Genomic DNA, 21,113 nt, shown 5'->3' with positions numbered 1-21,113 from the left:
AACCCAGATCAGTAGTCAAGATATTATGAAAAAATTATTTCAAATTAATTCATAATTAAATCTAAATAAACTTGCAAAAATCATAACAAAACCATACATGCATTAAAAAAATTGAAATTTTTTATATGAATCTCTATATGCAAAACCTATCTCTGATGCCAATGAAGGAATTTACGGATGAGCGGAAGCGTGAAATAACATTTATTCCGTAAAAACCATATACCGCACATATAGAAAAATGTATAAAAAAAAGGAAAAACTGAGGAATCGTAACCATACCTTGTGAATCGAAGCTATATAAAAATGGAGGGCTAGCAGTTGCTCCTCAGTGTGTGAAGCACTCTACTGGTATCCACCAAGAACGATCCTATTAGATGAACCATTTTATAAAACCGAGCTTTTATAAAAATGGAATTTTTGGGAGAGAGAGAGAGAGGAAGAAGATGGAGGCTAGGGTTTTCACAAAACCAAAATTGTGTTAATAGAATGAGCCATCTCATTCTATTTATAGAGCTCTCCTAGGGTTATAAAATATATCTTTATATATATATATATATATATATATATTAACCCCCACATTTTATCTTTATAAAATGCTTTAATAATAATTAAAATTATTTTAATTATTATTTCTTTTTCTAAACTATTTAGAAAATAATTCTCTCTCTCATTATTTCATCAAAGAAAATATTCTTTTATGGTGTGACCTTGTAGGTTCAATATTATTCCGGTAGTAGAAATAAATAATAATAAACTTTTATTAATTATTTATATGAATACTAAAATTCACTAAATATAATTAACTGATTAATTATATTTATTCTACATCGTGAGTGATGCTTCTCAACATATCGTGACTATCCGGATAATATGAATTCACTGCTTAGAATACCAAGAACCTGTCAGTGACTAGTTACTGTACAATGAATTCCTTCTACCCTTATAATATCCCGATTAAATACAAGGCATGGATCTTGTGTCAAGCTTATCAAATTTAATCATATGATTATTTATTCATAATGCAAAGTTCATATTAATGCAAATTAGAAACTCCTTTCTAATTTCATACACTCTGGCCAGAGATTTCAGAACTCGCATACTAAGTATAACATTGGATATTCTCTTCCTATACTGGAAGGGGTAGATCCTCTATTGACGTTAACTATCTCCGTACACAAATCCCTATGCCCAGAATAGACCTAATGGATGTCCTTGAGACAAAGGACTAAACCAAAGCATAGTTCATTATATACAAGATAACTTTAACGATCTCAAGTCTAAGGACACTTGTACAACTATCACTCAGTGAAACACTATTGACGCGTGAGTAATCTCCATTAGTTGTTCAACTTATCGAGTCATGTTCAGTGAACTTATTCCCTAATAAGCACCTACATACTAGCTATAGTGTCACCACACAAATGCCTATAAGAACAGACATCCTCCTGAAGGGAGCAAGTATAGTATGTACCAATCTTTGCGGATCCACTAACATACGATTAGTTATCGTATGATCAGGAACTGTTTAAGTCTAGAGTTATCATCTTCTAGATCTCACTATTATAATCTCATTATAATTCTAGAAGCTTTACTCTAAACTATGGAACATCTTATTTAAAACACTTTAAATAGATAAAGCCCATAATAAAAATATAACAAGTCTTTTATTAATTTCAATGAAATCAAATAGGAATATAAGAAAGTTCTTCCTAACTCATCATACATGATTGGATTTAGGACAAACACTTTCAACAAGGACCGCCAAAACTAAATCACACTCCCTCTTATTCAAACTATTATCTACTGAGGAGATCATTCCATACTCTTAAAATCATAATAACCAATGATATATAAACACAACTATGCATGCATGAAACTTAACCATATTTTCGAACTTAACATGCATATATTCGAATATAATCATCAAACCAAGTCGTGATACCCATGAATTAAACTCAATTAACAACTTATAATACTTTAATATAGTAAAGCAAGTCATTATCTAGTGCATGCAAAGCAATATCAAGATTAAAACCTCACAAATTTGAACATATAGTCATGAAATCATTTCAACTCGAAAGTACTCTACTAATACCTTTAGTTTACATCCTAAAACTAACATACAATCATTTATATAATCATATATTAAGCAAAACGTGGCATGAAAGAGTTTATGCTAACATGCAAGACTTGAAAATAATAGTATCATTGACATGCATGAACTTAAATCAAGATATATGTTTGGAAACATGGTTTTTACACTAAATGCAAAGAAGATAACTAAAATTTGTTCCATTTGGCTCCTTTTTAAAGCCATTTCCGAATGGTGAGGAGGGAAATGGTGGGAGTATAACACTTCACCAACCATTACCTTATCCAAAAATAATGTATCTCATGGTTTGGACCTTAGATTCATAAGAATTAAGGCCTTCCACTTGAGTTGTTAAATAAACTAGACATGCAACACTTAATCGCTTAAATTTCTACAAAAAAACATACAAATATAACTTGAACAAAGGTTGGAGGGTTATATTACACTAGGATCTTGAAATATTGAATGAAATTTGAGTGTGTGTGTGTGTGTGTGTATTTTAGGTTCGGCCGAGAGAGAGGAAAAGAGAGAGGAGGGAGAGAAAGAAAGTGGCTTGGTTGAGTGTTTGATCTCTAGAATGATTCCACTTGATATGAATATATGTTTTTATATGTTGATTAGATAGTTGAATGAGTAAGGACAAAGTTACCCTTCCTCCAAAACAACCAAGTTTTTGCATTCAAGGTTATTCTAGTAAATTGGTTAATAGAAAAGAAGTTAGTGGGGTTAGAAATGACATTAGTATCCCTATCTCCTTTTGGATGATCAAATGCATGCAAGGGAAATATAGTAATCAAAAAATGTTTATTCACAATTCCAAATATCATTTAAAAGAATGACTTTTATAAATAAAAATATAATTCCATAAATTATAAGAATTTTACGGTAAAATAGCTTGGAATTTTAGAAATTTAATGAGATCACTTTTATAATTTTAAAGAAAATATATTTTTGAAAAGTAGTTTTCATCAACCAATAATATCTTGAAAATAACACATAAAAATTCCAGATAAAACACTCCGCTTATCGATTTATAATATTCTGCTTCCCTGGGCCACGTAGATATTTAATTGACACATATTCATGCAAGTTTATAATATTTACACACAATTGTCTAAATATAACTCAATTACGAGTACTTAAATATCGGTCGTAACATACTCGGACAGTTTCATGATTGTATTTATTGATGACATCTTAATCTATTCGAAGACCTAGGAAGAACATCCAGGGCACTTAAGAATTGCTTTGGAAATCTTCAGGAAAGAACAACTTTACGCAAAATTTTCTAATTGCAAATTTTGGATAAGAGACGTACAATTTCTAGTCCATGTAATCAGTATTGAAGGAATCAAATTTGATTCCGCAAAGATTGAAGCTATTTTAAACTGGGAAAGACCAAAGACACCTACAAAAGTTAAAAGTTTCATGGGATTAGCCGGTTATTATCGAAGATTCGTTAAATATTTTGCGAAGATAGCTACGCCATTAACCAAGCTGACTCAAAAGGACGAAAAGTTCATATGGAATGAAAAATACGAGGAAAGCTTCCAAGAATAGAAAAATCGATTGGTAACTACACCTGTATTGGTTTTGCCAGATGATCAAGGAGACTTTGTTATTTACAGCGACGCTTCCTACCGAGGACTTGGATGTGTATTGATGCAACATGGTAACGTGATTGCATACGCTTCTAGAAAATTAAAACCTCATGAACAAAAATACCCAACGCATGACTTGGAATTAGCTGCAATCGTGTTCGCACTAAAACTCTGGAGACATTATCTGTATGGTGAGAAGTGTAAAATTTACACTGATCACAAAAGCTTGAAGTATATATTCACTCAAAAGGAGCTCAACATGAGGTAACGATGATGGCAAAAATTAATCAAGGATTATGATGTGTCAATCAACTATCACCCGGGAAAGGCAAATGTTGTAGCAGATGCGCTGAGCAGAAAGGAAAGGTTGAGCGTGTTAACTTCTTCAGAAGAGTTAATTAGAGAATTTCAGAAATTGGAAATTAATATTTGTACCCCAGAAAAGTCCACTGAGATGAATTATACAATGACGTTCCAACCAGAATTGTTAGAAAAGATTTGAAGATGTCAAGAAGAGATAATAAGTCATGAAAGTGAAAGCATAACATGAGAAGAAGTTTCAAGCCAGAAAGGTGACAAGGGAATCTTACAATTTTCCTCAAGAATATGGGTAACTAATGTAGCAGAATTGAAAGAAGAAATGTTACGATATGCTTATAGCTCAAGATATTCTATTCACCTAGGAACCACAAAGATGTACAGGGATCTGAAAGAAAACTTTTGGTGGCCGAACATGAAGAAGAAAATAGAGGAATGGATAAGTAAATGTTATACGTGTCAATGAGTCAAGGCAGAGCATCAATGTTCAAGAACCAGGGAAAATCATGACGTAATATGGGTTATTATTGACAAACTGACGAAAAAAACCATCATTAATGATTACATGGATTCTGCAAAATTCAAGAATCTCATGGAAATTCATGATGAGGGTCTTTATTCTCTGCAGTTTACCCAAGGATGAGATGCGGCTGTGAAGGCTGTTTCGGAGAAGCATCCTGGCTTAGTAGATCCTAAGGACTTTATAAGTCCTGAACAGCCAGAGACGGAGGACATCTTGGATGCTCTCTTCAACTCTCCTCATCCTGATGATCGTATCCTGGATCCCAGCACTACCTCTCCTCCTGCTTCTCACGCGAAGGATGCTGAGCCTTCTACTGATGCTGAGAAGGGAGGTGCTGAAAATGAGCAGGGGAAGGAAGGCTCCCACATGGAGGAGTAGTGTTTTTATGTTTGTTGTTTTTCTTAACTTATAAACAATAAGTTACGAAGTAACTTGAGCCTGCGACCCGACCGGGGGGGAACACACAAGCCCTTACCCGCCTGAATGGAATGAATATCGTCCAAGCGGATTTTTATGAATTACGCTGAAGCGGCGGAACAGATGCCGCACTATTGTATCTTGGACTTATTCCCCTCGGGGATTTATTTATGTCATTTTTATCTGTTTATTTGCCTTTTATTTTTTTCAAGTACTTGTACTATTTACGAGAGTTAGATAGTTTTCTTGCCTTTTCGTAGCATTTTCTCTCATTTTTTCGTACTTGTACTAAAAATAAATAAGCAAACTCAATCATATATAATATGGACCAAACAATTATAGGATGAGATGAACTAAATAGTTCTAAAACAAGTTTATGGAAACTCTTGGGATTCATCCCTTACATAATTCTATGTAGGACTAGAATCTAAAGTTATAGTCTTTACTAACACATGAAATCCTAAGCAAGCAAAGCTTCAAGGTACTTTTTAACCTTTTTACCACTATAGTATGCATAAGCTATAGATAGTAAACTTTTAGGTTTTGAGCATGCCAAGTCCGAGGTACTTCTTCCCCATCCATGGTCTCCAATTTGTAAGACACTCTTCCTTGAACGCTCTTAACTTTGTATGGCCCTTCCCAGCTTGGGGAGAGTTTTCCTTTCTGCCCTACACCAGAGGCTTCTACCTTCCTTAGGACCAAATCTCCTTGCTTGAAGAATCTCTCTTTTACCCTTAGGTTGTAATAAAAGGAAGCTTTCTTCTGACATTCCACTATCCTTGCATACGCCGCATCTCTTACTTCATCAATTAAATCCAGGGCTAATCTTTGCCCCTCCACATTTTCCTCAGCATTGAAAGCTTGGATTCGGGGAGATGAGTGCGATATTTCTACAGGAACAACTGCTTCTGCCCCATATGCTAACATGAAGGGAGTTACTCTGGTAGTGACTTTACAAGTAGTTCTGTAAGCCCAAAGTATTGGGAGTATTTCATCCACCCAATTATTCCTGAATTTCTCAATCCTTTTCTTCAACCCATGTAAAATTATACGATTCGCAACTTCTTCTTGCCCATTGGCTTGTGGATGAGCTACAGAGGTGAAATGCAATTCGATCTCATTCTCCTCGCAGTACTTCTTGAACTCTTTGTTGTTGAACTGTGTTCCATTATCAGTGACCAAGATGCGCGGGGTTCCATATCGGCACATGATATTTTCCCATAAGAATTGTGCAGCTTGCTTAGTAGTGATTTTAGCCAAAGGCTTGGCTTCAATCCACTTAGTAAAATAATCAATAGCCACAATAAGGAACTTCCTTTATGCTGTGGCCATGGGGAAAGGCCCAAATATATCCATTCCCCATATGGAAAAGGGGATGGGAGAGTTAATGAAAGTCAACATCTCGGGTGATTGTCGAACAACCGGTGCATATTTCTGACAACGATCACACTTCTTCACATATTGTTTGGCATCAACCATCATCTTTGGCCAATAAAAGCCCAAATGGATTATTTTATGAGCCAATGCCCTGCCCTCCAGGTGTTGCCCACAGATGCCTTCGTGTACCTCTTCAAGATCCAAGCGCGCCTCATCGGGCCTGAGACATTTTAAGTAAGGAACCACATAAGATCTTTTGTACAAAATCCCATCGATCAAGGAGTATCTCAATGCTCGAACAGCCAACTTTCGTGCTTCAGTCACATCATTTGGCAGCCAACCAGTTTGAATTTAATGAGGTCTATCCATGACATCCCCATCCCTATAGGGGCTACAAGCTTAACATCAATGCTCCGTGTCTTCAAAACGCGGAAGTATACACTTCCTGAACTTTCCTCTATCTCAGATGAACTAAACTTTGACAATGCATCTGCCTTGGCATTTTGCTCCCTTGGGATGTGCTCAACATGGCATTCATCGAATTGAGTCATCACAGCCCTAACTAGGCGGACATACTTAGCCATTGTATCATCCCTTGCTTCAAACTCTCCCTTGACCTGGGATATGACCAACTTCGAGTCTCCGCAGACTTTTAAGTTCTTGACCCTCAGTGTTCTTGCTAGGCCGAGGCCAGCTATCAAAGCTTTATATTCTGCTTCGTTGTTCGTAGTTGGGAAGTCTAGCTTCATAGCATATTCAATCAAGAACCCATCGGGGCTTTGGAAAACTAGCCCTGCTCCACTTGAATTTGTTTTTGATGCTCCATCAAAATAGAGAACCCAATATCCCTTTTCCTTAACATCATTTTCTTTGTCTCCTTTATCACCTTCTATGTTTGGAGGTATATCTTCCTGCCCCCCGACTTCTTGGTTGGGTATGGTACATTCCACCATAAAGTCAGCCAATGCGTGGGCTTTTATTGATGTTCGTGGCTTGTACTTGATTCAAATTCTCCCAACTCTATTTCCCACTTAATCAGCCTCCCACTAGTCTTGGGACTATGAATAATATTTCTCAATGGTTGATTTGTTAACACTTCAATCTTATGAGCTTGGAAGTAAGGACGCAATTTTCTTGAGGCCATTATCAAGGCTAAAGCAAACTTCTCAATAGTTGAATAATTCAACTCAGCTCTGTGCAGAATTTTGCTAACATAGTAAATGGGTTTCTGGACTTTAAGTTCCTCCTTAACCAATACAGCGCTCAAGGCATTTTCTGAAACAGCCAGGTACAAGTATAGAGTTTCATTCAAAGCTGGCTTGGCCAATAACGGGGCCTGGGCCATATATTTCTTTAATTCTTCGAATGCCTTCTGGCTTTCCCCAGTCCTTATGAAATCATTAACTTTCTTCAAAGACTTGAAGAATGGCAAGAATATGTCCCCAGACTTGGAGATGAATCGCCCCAATAAAGCAACCCTTCCATTGAGCTTTTGAACATCTTTAATAGTCTTTGGTGGCTCAATGTCCAAGATTGCCTTTATTTTATTGGGGTTGGCCTCGATTCTTCTCTTGGAGACCATCAGTCCCAAAAACTTTCCAGATCCCACCCCCAAGGCATAATTTGCAGGATTTAGCATCATTTTTTGATATCTCAAGACCTCAAAAGCTTCCCTCAAATGGGTTACATGATCAGTCATCACTAGACTCTTGACTAACATGTTATCAACATAAACTTCCATAATCTTACAAATAAGATCCTTGAAAATCTTCTTTACCAACCTTTGATAGGTGGCTCCTGCATTCTTGAGACCAAACGCCAGAACAAGATAACAAAAAATACCAAAGTCAATAATGAATGATACCTTTGGCATGTCATCCTTATGCATCTTGATCTGATTGTACCAACTGAATCCATCCATCAAGCTCAACATCTCATGACCAGCAACAGCATCTATCAATGTATCTATCCTCGGCAACAGGAAATAATCCTTTGGGCATGCGTCATTCAGATCGGTGAAGACCACGCATATTCTCCACTTTCCATTAGCCTTCTTCACCATTACAGGGTTTGCTAACCATTCCAGAAACTGAATCTCTTCAATGAAGCCAGGCTCTAAGAACTTCTCTACTTCTTATTTAATAGCTTCTTGCCTCTCTGGAACAAAGCTTCTTTTCTTTTGTTTCACAGTCTTTCGATTTGGATCCACATTCAGCTTGTGAGTGATCAGTTCCGGGTCTATGCCTGGCATGTCAGCTGCCGACCATGCAAACACATCACTATTTTCTTACAAAATTTTTACCAAATTCCCTCTAAGGGGTTCCTCTAGCATTGCTCCAACGAAAGTCACCTTCTCATGATCCTCGGGGGCCAAAGGAATCGGAACAAAGTCTTCTGCCGGCTTCCCCCCTTTTTCATCACTCTCCCGGATATCAAGGTCTTCAATAGGCAGAACTTGCCCCGAACTCCATCTGCCCTAACAACTTCTTTCCATCTTTTGATCTCCTCTCTCTTCTCCATTCCTATTACGGGTGGGAAATCTCATCACTGAATGATAGGAAGAAGGGACTGCCTTAAAGGCATGTATCCCTGTTCTTCCCATGATCGCGTTATAAGTTGAACTAGCCTTCATCACCACAAAGTCCAACATCTGTGTTGCTTGCCTTGGTTCCTGCCCTATGGTTGTTGGCAACTTAATTATCCCTTTAACGGGGCACTCCACTCCTGCGAATCCATATATTATCATATCGGTCGGGGTTAATTGAGAATCATTGTAACCCATCCTTAAAAAAGTATCATGGAGTAATATGTCTACCAAGGCACCATTATCTACAAGGACCCTCTTCACCGGGCTATTCCCTATTATCGGTGTTATGACTAGTGGGTCTTCATGAGGAAATTTCACACCTTCCAAGTCAGAATCATCAAATGCCATTGTCATTCCTGTCCTGGCCCTCTTCGGAGCTTCCCCAACAATATGCATAACTTCTCTAGTATATGCTTTCCTTGAGTTCTTGGATAAACCAGCAGTAGTTGGTCCTCCAAATATTGTATCTATCACAGGCCCTCGGGGTCGTGGTCCTCCAAAGATCGCATTTATCAGCGGTCCCCTAGACAGGGGATTTTGCCCCTGATCGTCTTGATCTCTCTTACGATCGTCAAAGTTCTTTCTCACATTGTTGTTCCTATCTCCTCCATCTCCAGTGTACTTGCTCAATCTTCCTTTCCGAATGAGGAACTCTATTTCATCTTTCAATTATCTACACTCATCGGTGTCATGACCAGCATCCTTGTGAAACCTACAATATTTGCTCTTATCTAGTTTGGTAGGACCAGCCTTCAGAGGTTTAGGCCAACGAATATCTCTATATTTCTCAATTTCCATTCAGATCTGACTTCTAAGAGCATTAGCATATTCAGTAAATTTTTGTCCAGGTCCTCCCTTCCTCGGGGTTGAATCATTGTTTTGCTCAGTTCTAGGATACCTGTCCTTGGAAATATATTCCAAATCAGTCCTTCGCTTCTTGCCACCAGTAGGCTCGTTATTCACTATCGTTTTCCTCATATTTTCCTCTACATTGATATACTTCCCGGCCCCATCTTGGAGCTGTAACATGCTTTCAGGAGGGCGCTTGGCCAACGACATCTTGAAGAACTCGTCCCTAGTTCCCTGCTGCAGTGCTATCATATCCACCATGTCGTCAAGATCCGGGACCTTCAAGGCTTCCTTGGTGAAACGATTCAGATAGTCTCTCAAGGACTCTTTTGCTCCTGGCACAATGCTCATGAGGGATGCTGAGCTTTTCTCATGCACTCTCCCACTGATGAAATGCTTAATAAAAGCCTGACTTAACTTTCTGAAAGATCCAATAGAATTCGGAGGCAAACGGATATACCATCTTTGAGCCATTCCCGACAGGGTTTGAGGAAAGGCCCGACACTTAATAGCGTCGTTCACGGGCTACAACAACAGTGCATTAGAAAATGTCTTGACATGGTTAGCGGGATCTCCAGTTCCATCATAAGCTTTGATGGTGGGCATCTTGAATTTGCTTGAGATGTAAGCGCTCATTATTTCTTCAGTGAATGGTGGGGTAGGATCATCAGGATCTCCAAGGGGAAGAAGATTGCTTGGATCAGCTCTTGGGACAACAGTCCTTCTTTGTAACGGACCATCGAGGTCTATGATTGGAGGACGATTTCTCCCTATTGAAGGTAGTGGGGGCCTGGGGGCCTGGTGCGCCTCCAAGTCACGCTTCAGCCTTTGAATCTCAGCCTTGTGAGCCCTGATTTTCTCCTGCACTTCTTGGGGATTTATCCATCGGGTGCTCCTGGGACGTTGGTTACCATCAGGCATCGGCTCTTTTCCAGCACGCCTCCTTCTTGGGCCATTTCATTATCCGAAGATTCAAAATCTCTCTCAGTATAAGGACCAGAGAATTTTTAATCCTCCAGGATAGAAGCCAAACCTCGTATCCAGGGGGTGTTTGCCCCCGTGCTTCACTCCGTACAGTATGTCCATTTCCTCCAACTTCGGGGTAAAGGGGCATCCCGTAGTGGAGATTAGTGGTTATAATAGTTGAGTACTCATACCTCGTAGGTTGAGAGTTCACAGGTGCATGTACCTGCTGAAGTTGGGGATTCGTCCTTTGAGGAGTCGGGGGATTCGTCCCTTGTGGCTGAGCTCAGTTGCCCCTTGGGTTCCTCCTTGGGTGGAGGCGTAGGATGAGTGTGGGGGTATCTCCACCATCGATGAAATTGTTTGAGTTGTCCCAGCCGATGTTCCTTCAGGGGCGTTGTGCCCACTCCGTGTTCTCGCCATGGTTGTTGTTATGCTTTCCCACAGACTGCGCCAAATGTTATGAATTAAAAACTAAGGGTGTATTAACTGCTATATTTATTACTAAGGTTCAGGAGCTCAAGGCCTTTAATGGCTGCTCTCGTGTTTCGTAGCTTAACTCTGCATTTACGAGATGCCTACGTATCTCTTTGAGTGAGAGGATCAAGCCAAAAAATGTAGTTCTGAGTGGTGGGGCTGAGACCCCTTATATAGGTGTTGGGAGTCTTTGAACTGGACTTGGGTTAGGAGACTTGGTGGGTAATTCTCAAAATCAGAATGGACTTTGGAGTCCTAGGAAGTAGGAAACTGATTCCTTATCCTATCAGGTCCCTCGGGGGCTAATCTTCATAGATTTATATCCTCATTGGGTCATCTTGACAGGTAATTTATCCCTTATTAATTAATTACGAAATTAATTAATATTCAGGGTTTTGGGCCCTTTCTAATTGCTAGCCCAATGTTAATACAATTAATGCGATATTAATTATACAATCAGGGTTTATTTTTATTCCCTATCATTAATAATAATAACAATCATTATCAAAATGGATACATAAAATGTTAAAATGAGACCTTCACCTTGAACGACTTCTTAGGTCCAGAGCCAAGACAAAAATAAAGATGCAATATCTTTTTTTTTGGATACTGACTCCTTTTTATGCATTCTCGTACATGATAACTTTATAACATACATATAAATATCGAGTAAGGCATTTCCTTAGATAAGTTGTTGCCACTGTGCTCCCTACGTATTTTATAGAGTTCTATAAGCTTTTATTTGTTGATTAACTTCAGCCAGGGGCGGAGGCACAGTTGAGGCTGTGGTGGGCTCCGGCCCAGGGGAAAATAAATTCTAAAATTTTATATTACCAAGCCCAAAATTTTAAGACTTAGCCCATCCCATATATTATTATTTATTATAGAAAAATATAGAACAAACATACATGTATAGGGTGTGACTTACTCACTTGAAAAAAAACAGAGCGAAACATAAGAAGTAAAAAAGGAGAAGGGCAACGAATTGATCACAGATTCAATAGAAGGTAATGCAATCAATTGTTTTCTTATTCATTGTTACTCTCCTCAATTAGGTTTTTGTTTAATCTCCTTCATCTTTTTTTTACAGATATAGAGAGTTACAGGGCAAGCATATGGAAAATCAAGGGAAAAGGGGGGGGGAACATTGTTGTCATTTTTCAAACCAAGTGGACCTTCTTCGACTCCTACCAATGAGGTAAAATCCCCATCTAATATTGATATTGAAGAAAATGCAGCTAGGGTTGAGATTGAGGAAATTGAAATGAAGAACCGATTTTAAAATCTCGAAGAGGGGAATTGATATTAATACCCTTGAACGAGATTCTGGAATTTGGATTCCTATATGGCAACATCTCGTTGATCAACAGGATGAAATTAGATGAGCTTATGTCAAAATGGGTCCATATCAACCTAAATTAGTACAGTATTCAAGAACAAGATATGAGTCCCAAACACAATACCGTAGATTTTAATATTCGTGGTTCGAAAAATTCCCTTAGTTAGAATACTCTTCGAAAAAAGATTCAATATTTGGTTTTCCTTGCTTTATTTTTCAAAATAAAGCATCTCTACATCCTACATTTACCACTTTTAATGCATGTTGCAGGTCCATCTTCACCACATAGTAATGCAGTGCATTGTGTTCAAGATTTAATAAAAGTTATGGGACATATTGACAAAGTGCTTAATATCCAAAGTTTAGAAGAAATTCAGAAGAATCGATTGCGACTTAAAGCAATAATTGAGAGTGTTCGATGGCTTAGTTTGCAATCTTGTCCATTTAGAGGTCATGATGAATCTCCAAATTCTAGCAATCGTGGTAATTTTATAGAGTTGGTCAAATTTGCAGGTCGAATGAATAAAGATATTAGTGATATAGTCTTAGAAAGAGCTCCAAAAATGGAAAATATTCTTCACCGACTATTTAAAGCTGAAGACATTTACAAGCTGGCAAAAAAGTTTTATCCAGTTGACTTTAGTGAACAAAAATTGCATTATTTGAGAAGTCAACTTGAGCATTATAAACTTGATGTGATTCATCATACGGGCTTCCAAAATATGACTACTATCAATGATTCGTGTCACGGATTAGTTGAAACAAGCTAGGCGCAACATTATAATTTTATTGATCGGTTGAATTAGCTTGTTTTGACATTACCAGTTTCTACCGCCACTGCCAAAAGGTCTTTCTCAGCTATGAAACTTAATAAAACTGCTCTACGCAATAAAATGGAAAAGGAGTTCTTGGCAGATTCTACGATAATTAATATTGAGCGATAACTTGTTGAAGATATAGAAACAGATTCTATAATAGATGAGTTTTACTGATTGAAAAAACGAAGTTTGCAAATCAAATGACATGTAAGATTTCTTAAAATTTAATATGCTCCCACTGTTAGGAGTGGCTATTTAATTCACTTTTCTGAATTTTATAATTTTAGTTCAGTTTTCTGCAGTTTTTATTCTCTGAACATGATTTTCATGCTATTTTTTGCAGGTACAGAGCACCTGATCCCCATGTACTAATTTCAGCATGGTCTATTTAAGTATGCTGATTTGTTGGTTTAAGGCTGTTGGTTTATGGCCCTGTAACCTACAATTGATAAGTAGTTTTTATATTCTGTTTTGCATTTATTTAGTAGCCCAGGGTGTTTTATTTTCGTGCCTCCGCCCTTGACTTCAGCTGCCACACAATAATTTCTATATATTTTGTTCTACAGTTTTCGAGAGTTTTCGGAGGAGGTTATGGAGTTCCATAAGTTTTTTTTGTTGACTAACTTCAGCTGCCCCACATAATAATTTCTATATATTTTGCTCTACAGTTCTGGAGAGTTTATGAAGGAGCTATGGTCGCTGTAAGATTGTGACAACAAAATGTCTAAGAGTTGGTTATTGTCTTGCTGATGCTGAATTTGTTGGATGTGCACGGATCACAGTTGGCACCCAAAAAATGTGGTGAAAAATACTAACCTTATAATATTCTATACTAGAAGTTGGTCAAAATTAAAACATTAGATTACATACTGTTGTGAAAGCATAATCGTAGAAATGATGCACGAACATTTAAAGGTCATACATGACATAATTAAGTTTCATTTTAAAGGCTTATAATGAGCCAACACTACATCATTTCCGTCTTAAAAGTGTATATAGCCACTCTTATTGCTTAAATGAATAATGTTTTCAAGGTTCCTGGTCTTGTAAACAATCATACATTTGTCCGTGAAATGCTTACACTTCACTTCCACTAGCAGAAAAAATAAACCAATAAAAGCCTAATCTAACTACTGATTGATAAACTTTACGATAATAAAGTAGTAAGCCCACACATTCACCTAAGCTTCCGAGAAACAACAGAACATAAAAAGGTACTCGCAATCTTATAAAGGTAACTCTTCATAGTGATATTTTTCTCACTAATCTCAATATTCTTCTATTCCAACAACTCCAGCAACTGTTTCTTGGACTTATGACTCCGACGCTTCCATATTCAACCTCTCAATCACTCCATCTTTCTCAATCTACACACACAATAAACAAATCACGGTCAGCTTCAACAACACAAACACATCACGAAAAACTAAAAAACTAAATCAAAACAAAAACTCACCGACTGCAAATAAGTCTAACGCTTATCAGTCTGAAGCTGCGCAATTTCGGCAACACGCATATCGAAAGAAGACTGAAACTGCGACTGCTGAGATTGTAAAGAAGTAAACTCACCAGAGAGTGAAACATACTTCTGTTCAAGCATAGAACTGACTTGCGATACTACTGAGCCATAATCAATATAGTGTTCTAAAAACACTATATTGAAAGGAATAGGGAACTATTTTCTTTTAATTTTGAAAGGAATCATCTTATCTGCAAGGGTCATGTTTATCCTCGGTATATATACTTTTTCACCAATCTTGTTTCCAGTAGTTGTAATCAGGCCCTCAATGAGGAATGGCCAGCACTGAGTGATAATAAGACACGTACCATTACACAGCCCTTTCTTTAGGTTAAGATTCCGAAGCACCATTATAGGAATACCCACTTTGACCTCTATTTCATGGTTTGGCATACCATTGACCTGAGTGTGTTAAGATATTGCAGGGATAGAGCATTTCATCAAAAATGCCGGTGCCAGAGCCTTTACAGATGGATTCATAGCTTTTATAAACATGTGGAGCACTTGGAAACTGGCTTAAATCCTCATTATTGATCTTTTCCACATACTCATTAAGGGGTGTCAATATTGCTCATTCCCGTAAGTAGTTTGTATTAGTGGTTGTGGGGTAGGTCACCATATATTTCATCACCAACAGCCATTATTGGGTCCTCGGAGTAGCTGACATGGACCTGCAATACCAACAAATATGAAGAAATTGACTATCTCATATTAATACCCCCTAAATTAGATAGTTTAAAATTTTTAGGAAGCATGAACATGCTTTTAAGGTTATTTAGATGCCCCAGATGTTTGTTCCCGTGATTTAGTAATATGGGTACATGTGAAGTTATTATCTTGCTGGTAGAAATATTCCTTAACTTTAAATATATCAACCCTTGCTAAGGAGTATGTGGTTATACATATTAATCATTATGTATATATTAATTCTTAGGTTGTTGTAATTCTTAAGAAATTAGCAGTGTTAATATATTTTTGGCAGTAATGGATACCGGTAGGATTATGTACCTCTTTTGGGATTTCAACCGAGGATGGATCGACGTCATCATCAAGCGCAAAAGCGGGAGCCAAGCCATCACCAAGGCTCAACACCCAATCATTAATATGCACTGGTTTCCCATCCGCAGTTACCGGTGGGAAATCTGATTCTATATGCATATTTTGTAAAAGCTGAAAAGTGATATATTCTCGCCATAGATAAGATTTGCTTATACTTGCGTCATAATAGCTTCACGCCCCTCCCCTGTAAGACTGGAAAGATTTATCTAAAGTCACCACCTAGCAGCACTATTAATCCCCTCAAAAGGAAAGGCAAGGGCATTTGGTCGATGGTCTGCCACATATAGCGTAAAGTTCGATCAACCGCCTAAAAAAATGATGATGGTTTAGGGGAGCCTCATCCCAAACAACAAGATGTGTTCTATATATTAGTTTAGCGAGGTGGGTGCCTGTCTCCATTTCAAAAGTGCTTTATTCGTTTATATCAATAGGAATTCTAAATCGGGAATGAGCAGTCCTACCACCCTCGATAAGCAGTGATGCTATACCCATTGATGCAACTGCTAACACTATTTGACCTTCACTCTTGACTTTTGAAATAATAGTTGACCATAGGAAAGTATTGCCAGTACTGTCATGGCCATACACAAAATAAAAATTACCATTACCCGAAGCCACGGAATGCATGACTTCATCAAATACCACCCTTTGCATTTAGTTTAGGTTGCGAACACGGTGCTCTGCTTGGACCTGCAGTTGGAGACAGTCGTATAACATTTCCTCAAGTGGGAGCTGGTTCCTGAACTTATTTATGGAGATTGAGTTGCGTTTTGGTAGCCCAAGAAAGTCGCCAATAATTTTCCATGTTCTTTCAGTATATCACTAATTGCCTCTAATGCTAGTGTATGTTGTCAAAATCACTGATTTTGAGTGTAGGGAGACCAATATAGCCCAATGTTTCTCTTAAAGCTCAGCAGGATTGCTGACTTCACAAAAAATAAGCATTGGGACAAATAAATCACGGAATTGTGGTGCAGTGGCGTAGTTTGATGAATTTTGCAGGGCAATATGCCACTCTTTGTCAGAATCAAGCAAAGCTCTTTGAAAGCAGGCCTCCTTATAGGTAGTGTAGACGACACCGTTAATAGTTTGAATGTCTTTAAAGCTTCTTTCTCCAACAACAAGGTTGAGCAGCATCCTAATATAAAAACGCTCACCACTTGCAGGGTGAGCATATACCAGGTGTCCCATGTTTTGTATATGTTGTGTACTTGATGATTTTATTAACAAAACACCTTGGTAGATTTTACTTAGTGAAAAATGTAGCACTCGACGGATAAGGATTATAGTCCCGACGGATGACTCAATATAGTCCCGACGGATGATAATTTATTACCCATCGAGTGAGTAGCTTATGTAACAATAAGTCTGAAGCACATTTCTGCATACACATTGTTTAGATTCTGTAAGTAGCACTCAAGTCGTGTTGACTTTATCTAGATATGCAGAATAGGTTGATTAATTGTATATAGATGATGTCTTGTAATCCTGCATAAATGAAATGAAGTCAAGTGCCAGATTGCTACCCGACGGATAAACAACAATGCCATTCGACGGATGATCAACTAGACAACCCGACGGATGATCATGAACTCGACGGATGATCATGAACCCAACGGATAAAGAATTTAAACATCTGTTGACAGTGACAACACAGTCACATGCGTCGAGTGTATGCAAATGGAATGTGGAAGCCTATTCAACTGGGTTTTAGAGAATAAAGAAGCATTGTTATTTCCATGCTATTATGAAGATATTCAAAAATGCTGGAATAGAGTAATGAAGTAGCATAGTATTAGACTTGATAGTTTTTGTTTTATTATCTTGTCTTATTACTTTATAATCTTGGTGATATATAAACCAAGAAGCAGCAAATAGAACAACTAACTAAGCAACCAAGAGAGAAACATTTGTAAGCTGTATTCTTAGCATTTCTCTGCACTCTTAGTTGTTCAACATTTGTAAGCAGCTGTGAGCTTTTTGCTACAAAGAGTTCTCTCAATATATATTATATATCTCTGGTGGATACATTCAAATCCACCAGAAAGTTTTTAAAGACTTGTGTTTTTAATTACTTGTATTTTGATTCATTTGAAGTTATTATTCCGCACTCTGCAAATCAATTCACACTGATATATATATTTAAGTTAGAACAATTTTATTTAAGAAAAAGTTTCAAGAATTCCATTCAACCCCCCTTCTGTAATTCTTGTTGAATTGTTAAGGGACTAACAATTGGTATCAGAGCAAGCTCTTGAAGAACAAAGAGTTTAAAGATCACAACAATACAGCAAGATGAACAAGAAGGATGTTGGAGTCAAGATTCTTTTTCTGGATTAAGATAATTACCAACATTGGAAGGTAAAGATGCATCTTCATTTACTTTCTCAAGATGAGGCCTATGTGGATTGCATAGAAAGAGGCCCTCATGTACCAGTGAGAGCTACAATTGGAAATGAGCCATATGTCCCCAAGCCAAGGCATGAATGGTCTGATCCTGATATTGAACAAGTCAGGAAGGATAAAAAGGCCATGAATATCCTGTTCAATGGAGTTGATGGTGATATGTTTGACAACATCATCAATTGCAAAACTTCCAAGGATGTTTGGGACACTATACAGATTATCTATGATGGCACTGGGCAAGTTAGAGAAAATAAGATGCAGCTACTGATTCAGCAATATGAGCATTTTCATAGTGAAGAAAGTGAGTCTCTCACTGACATCTTTAGTAGGTTTCCAAAACTACTAAATGCTCTAAAGCTGCATGGAAGGGTCTATCAGACAAAAGACTCCAATATGAAATTCCTGAGATCTCTTCCAAAAGGAATGGAAACCAATGACAGTCTCATTAAGAAACTCTCAAGATTATAAGAAGTTTACTTTGGAAAGACTGTATGGCATCCTGAAGACTTATGAGCTTGAAATAGAGAAAGATCACAGGATGGAGAGAGGAAAGAAGAAAGGAGGATCCATTACACTAGTTGCTGAGTTAGAAAAAGAGAAGGAGATGAAGATGGAAGCTGTTGAATCAACTTCAAGGGTCTGTGAAAACAAGGGCAAGGGGCTGGCAGCTGAAAATGAAGATTCTTTGAGCCAAGATGACATGGAGGATATTGATGAACATCTAGCATTTCTTTCTAGAAGATTTTCCAAGCTCAAGTTCAAGAAGAACTTTGGAGCAGCCAAGCCAAATAGAAACATGGTGGATAAATCAAAATTCAAATGTTTCAAATATGGCTTGGCAGGGCACTTTTCTAGTGAGTGTAGAAAGTCAGATTTTAACAAAAAGAAGTTTGAGCCTGTGGATTATAAACAGAAATACTTTGAGTTGCTCAAATAAAAGGAAAGAGCTTTCATTACACAAGAAAATGACTGGGCTGCATATGGTCTGGATGAAGATGAAGATATCAACTATGTCAATCTAGCACTAATGGCCAAGTCTGATGAAACAGAGACAAGTTCTTCATATAATCAGGTAATTACTACAAACCTTGCACATTTATCTAAAGTTGAGTGTAATGATGCTATAAATGACATGTCTACGGAGTTATATCATTTGCATGTTACACTTAAGTCTCTTACTAAAGAAAATGCTAAAATCAAATAAAACAATTTGTTTTTAAGTAAGAGGAATAATGTGCTAGAGTCTCAGTTCATTGATTTTGAAAAATTAAGAATTGAGTGTAAGATTGACAAGGAGGAATTAACTGAGTCCTTGAAGAAAGAAGAAATTTTGAAGAAGCAGCTTGATCGTGAACATGAGGTGATTAAGGCATAGAAAATATCTAGAGATGTTCATGCTCAAATCACCAAAGTTCAAGGGATCGAGTCCTTTTGTGATGCAGCCTGGAAGAAGAACAAGGAGAAGCTAGATCCAAATTTGGTGGAAGGAGTGCTAACAGATGTAGACTCGACGGATGATGAGGGTCATCCGTCGGATAACAAAAAGGGTTATCCGTCGAGTGATGTAAATCCTCATCCGTCGACTGTGAGCAAGCCTATCAGTAAAGCCAAACTCGTTAGGTTAAATGAAAAGTATGGATCAGTTTCCAAGAATTTTGTTACAGGAGAATCGAGTCAAGATAAGAAAGGGAAAAAGGCTAATGTTGGTCATATGACTGTCAAGCAATTAAGTGACAGACTTGAAAAGATTGAGGTTAAAGCAGAGACTAAAAAGAAAAATAATAGAAATGGTAAAGTAGGGATTAACAAACATAATAACTACACATCTAATAAATATGCTCCAAGAAAAATCTGTGTCAAATGTGGTAGTGTAAATCATTTATCTGTTAATTGCGAATCTGCCATGCCTACTTCCATATCTGTACCACCTCACTTTCCCAACATGAATGTCATGCCTCCCATGCCTATGAATGCTATGTCTACACAGAATATGAATGCACAGTTTACTAACATGCCATTTGCACCTAATCCTTATTATGCTGCATTTAGTATGCCACAAATGTCATTTAGCATGCCTTACTGGAATAACATGTTCACTAATAGCATGCCATTCCCTGTTAATCATAATATGCATGATAATTCTGTTGTAATGAATGGTTTCAAAGGTTCAACTCAAATGACTAAGGTTGAATCTGATATCTCCAAGTCAAATGAGATCAAACCTAAGAAACAGAAAAAGAAAGCTAACAAGGCAGGAACCAAGGAAACTTGGGTACAAAAGTCAACTTGATTAGATTTTGATGTGTGCAGGGAAACAGAAAGAATCTATGGTACTTGGACAGTGGTTGTTCAAGACACATGACCGGTGATTCTACCCTGCGCACAGAGTTCAAGGAGAGAGTTGGCCCAAGTATTACTTTTGGATATGACAGCAAGGGTTATACTGTGGGATATGGCTTGATTTCAAAAGACAATGTCATCATTGAGGAGGTTGCCTTAGTGGATGGTCTCAAGCATAATTTGTTGAGTATCAGCCAACTTTGTGATAAAGGCAATTCAGTAACCTTCAACTCAGAAGCCTGTGTTGTGACTAACAAGAGGAGCAACAAAGTGGTTCTCACTGGTGTGAGAAAAGGAAATGTGTACCTAGCTGACTTCAACTCATCTAATGCAGAATCTGTTACTTGTCTTCTCAGCAAAGCAAGTTAGGATGAAAGTTTGTTATTGCACAAGAAGCTATCCCATTCAAACTTCAAGACCATGAATGA

The 21,113-nt window shown here is 37.7% G+C and overlaps 2 long non-coding RNA genes across 3 annotated transcripts; one reads left to right on the top strand and one right to left on the bottom strand.

Moving 5' to 3' along the window:
* Positions 1–12,127: 12,127 nt before the first annotated feature.
* LOC141717921 (uncharacterized) lies at positions 12,128–14,164 on the top strand. Of its 2 annotated transcripts, none has more exons than XR_012573842.1 (3): positions 12,128–12,211; positions 12,295–12,402; positions 14,030–14,164. It is a non-coding gene; the product is annotated as an uncharacterized LOC141717921 (long non-coding RNA). The 2 variants fall into 2 exon arrangements; XR_012573841.1 differs by having other exon boundaries at positions 13,705–14,140.
* A 178-nt stretch (positions 14,165–14,342) lies between these two features.
* On the bottom strand, positions 14,343–15,675 carry LOC141717920 (uncharacterized). The gene is made up of 2 exons (XR_012573840.1): positions 14,818–15,675; positions 14,343–14,728 (listed from the first exon to the last, which is right to left on the bottom strand). It is a non-coding gene; the product is annotated as an uncharacterized LOC141717920 (long non-coding RNA).
* Between the last annotated feature and the right edge of the window lie 5,438 nt (positions 15,676–21,113).

This window comes from Apium graveolens, chromosome 4, assembly GCF_009905375.1.
Source record: "Apium graveolens cultivar Ventura chromosome 4, ASM990537v1, whole genome shotgun sequence".
Taxonomy (NCBI): Eukaryota; Viridiplantae; Streptophyta; class Magnoliopsida; order Apiales; family Apiaceae; genus Apium; species Apium graveolens.
The sequence above is the reverse complement of the archived record's forward strand: the minus strand, read 5'-3'. Positions and strand labels throughout refer to the sequence as shown.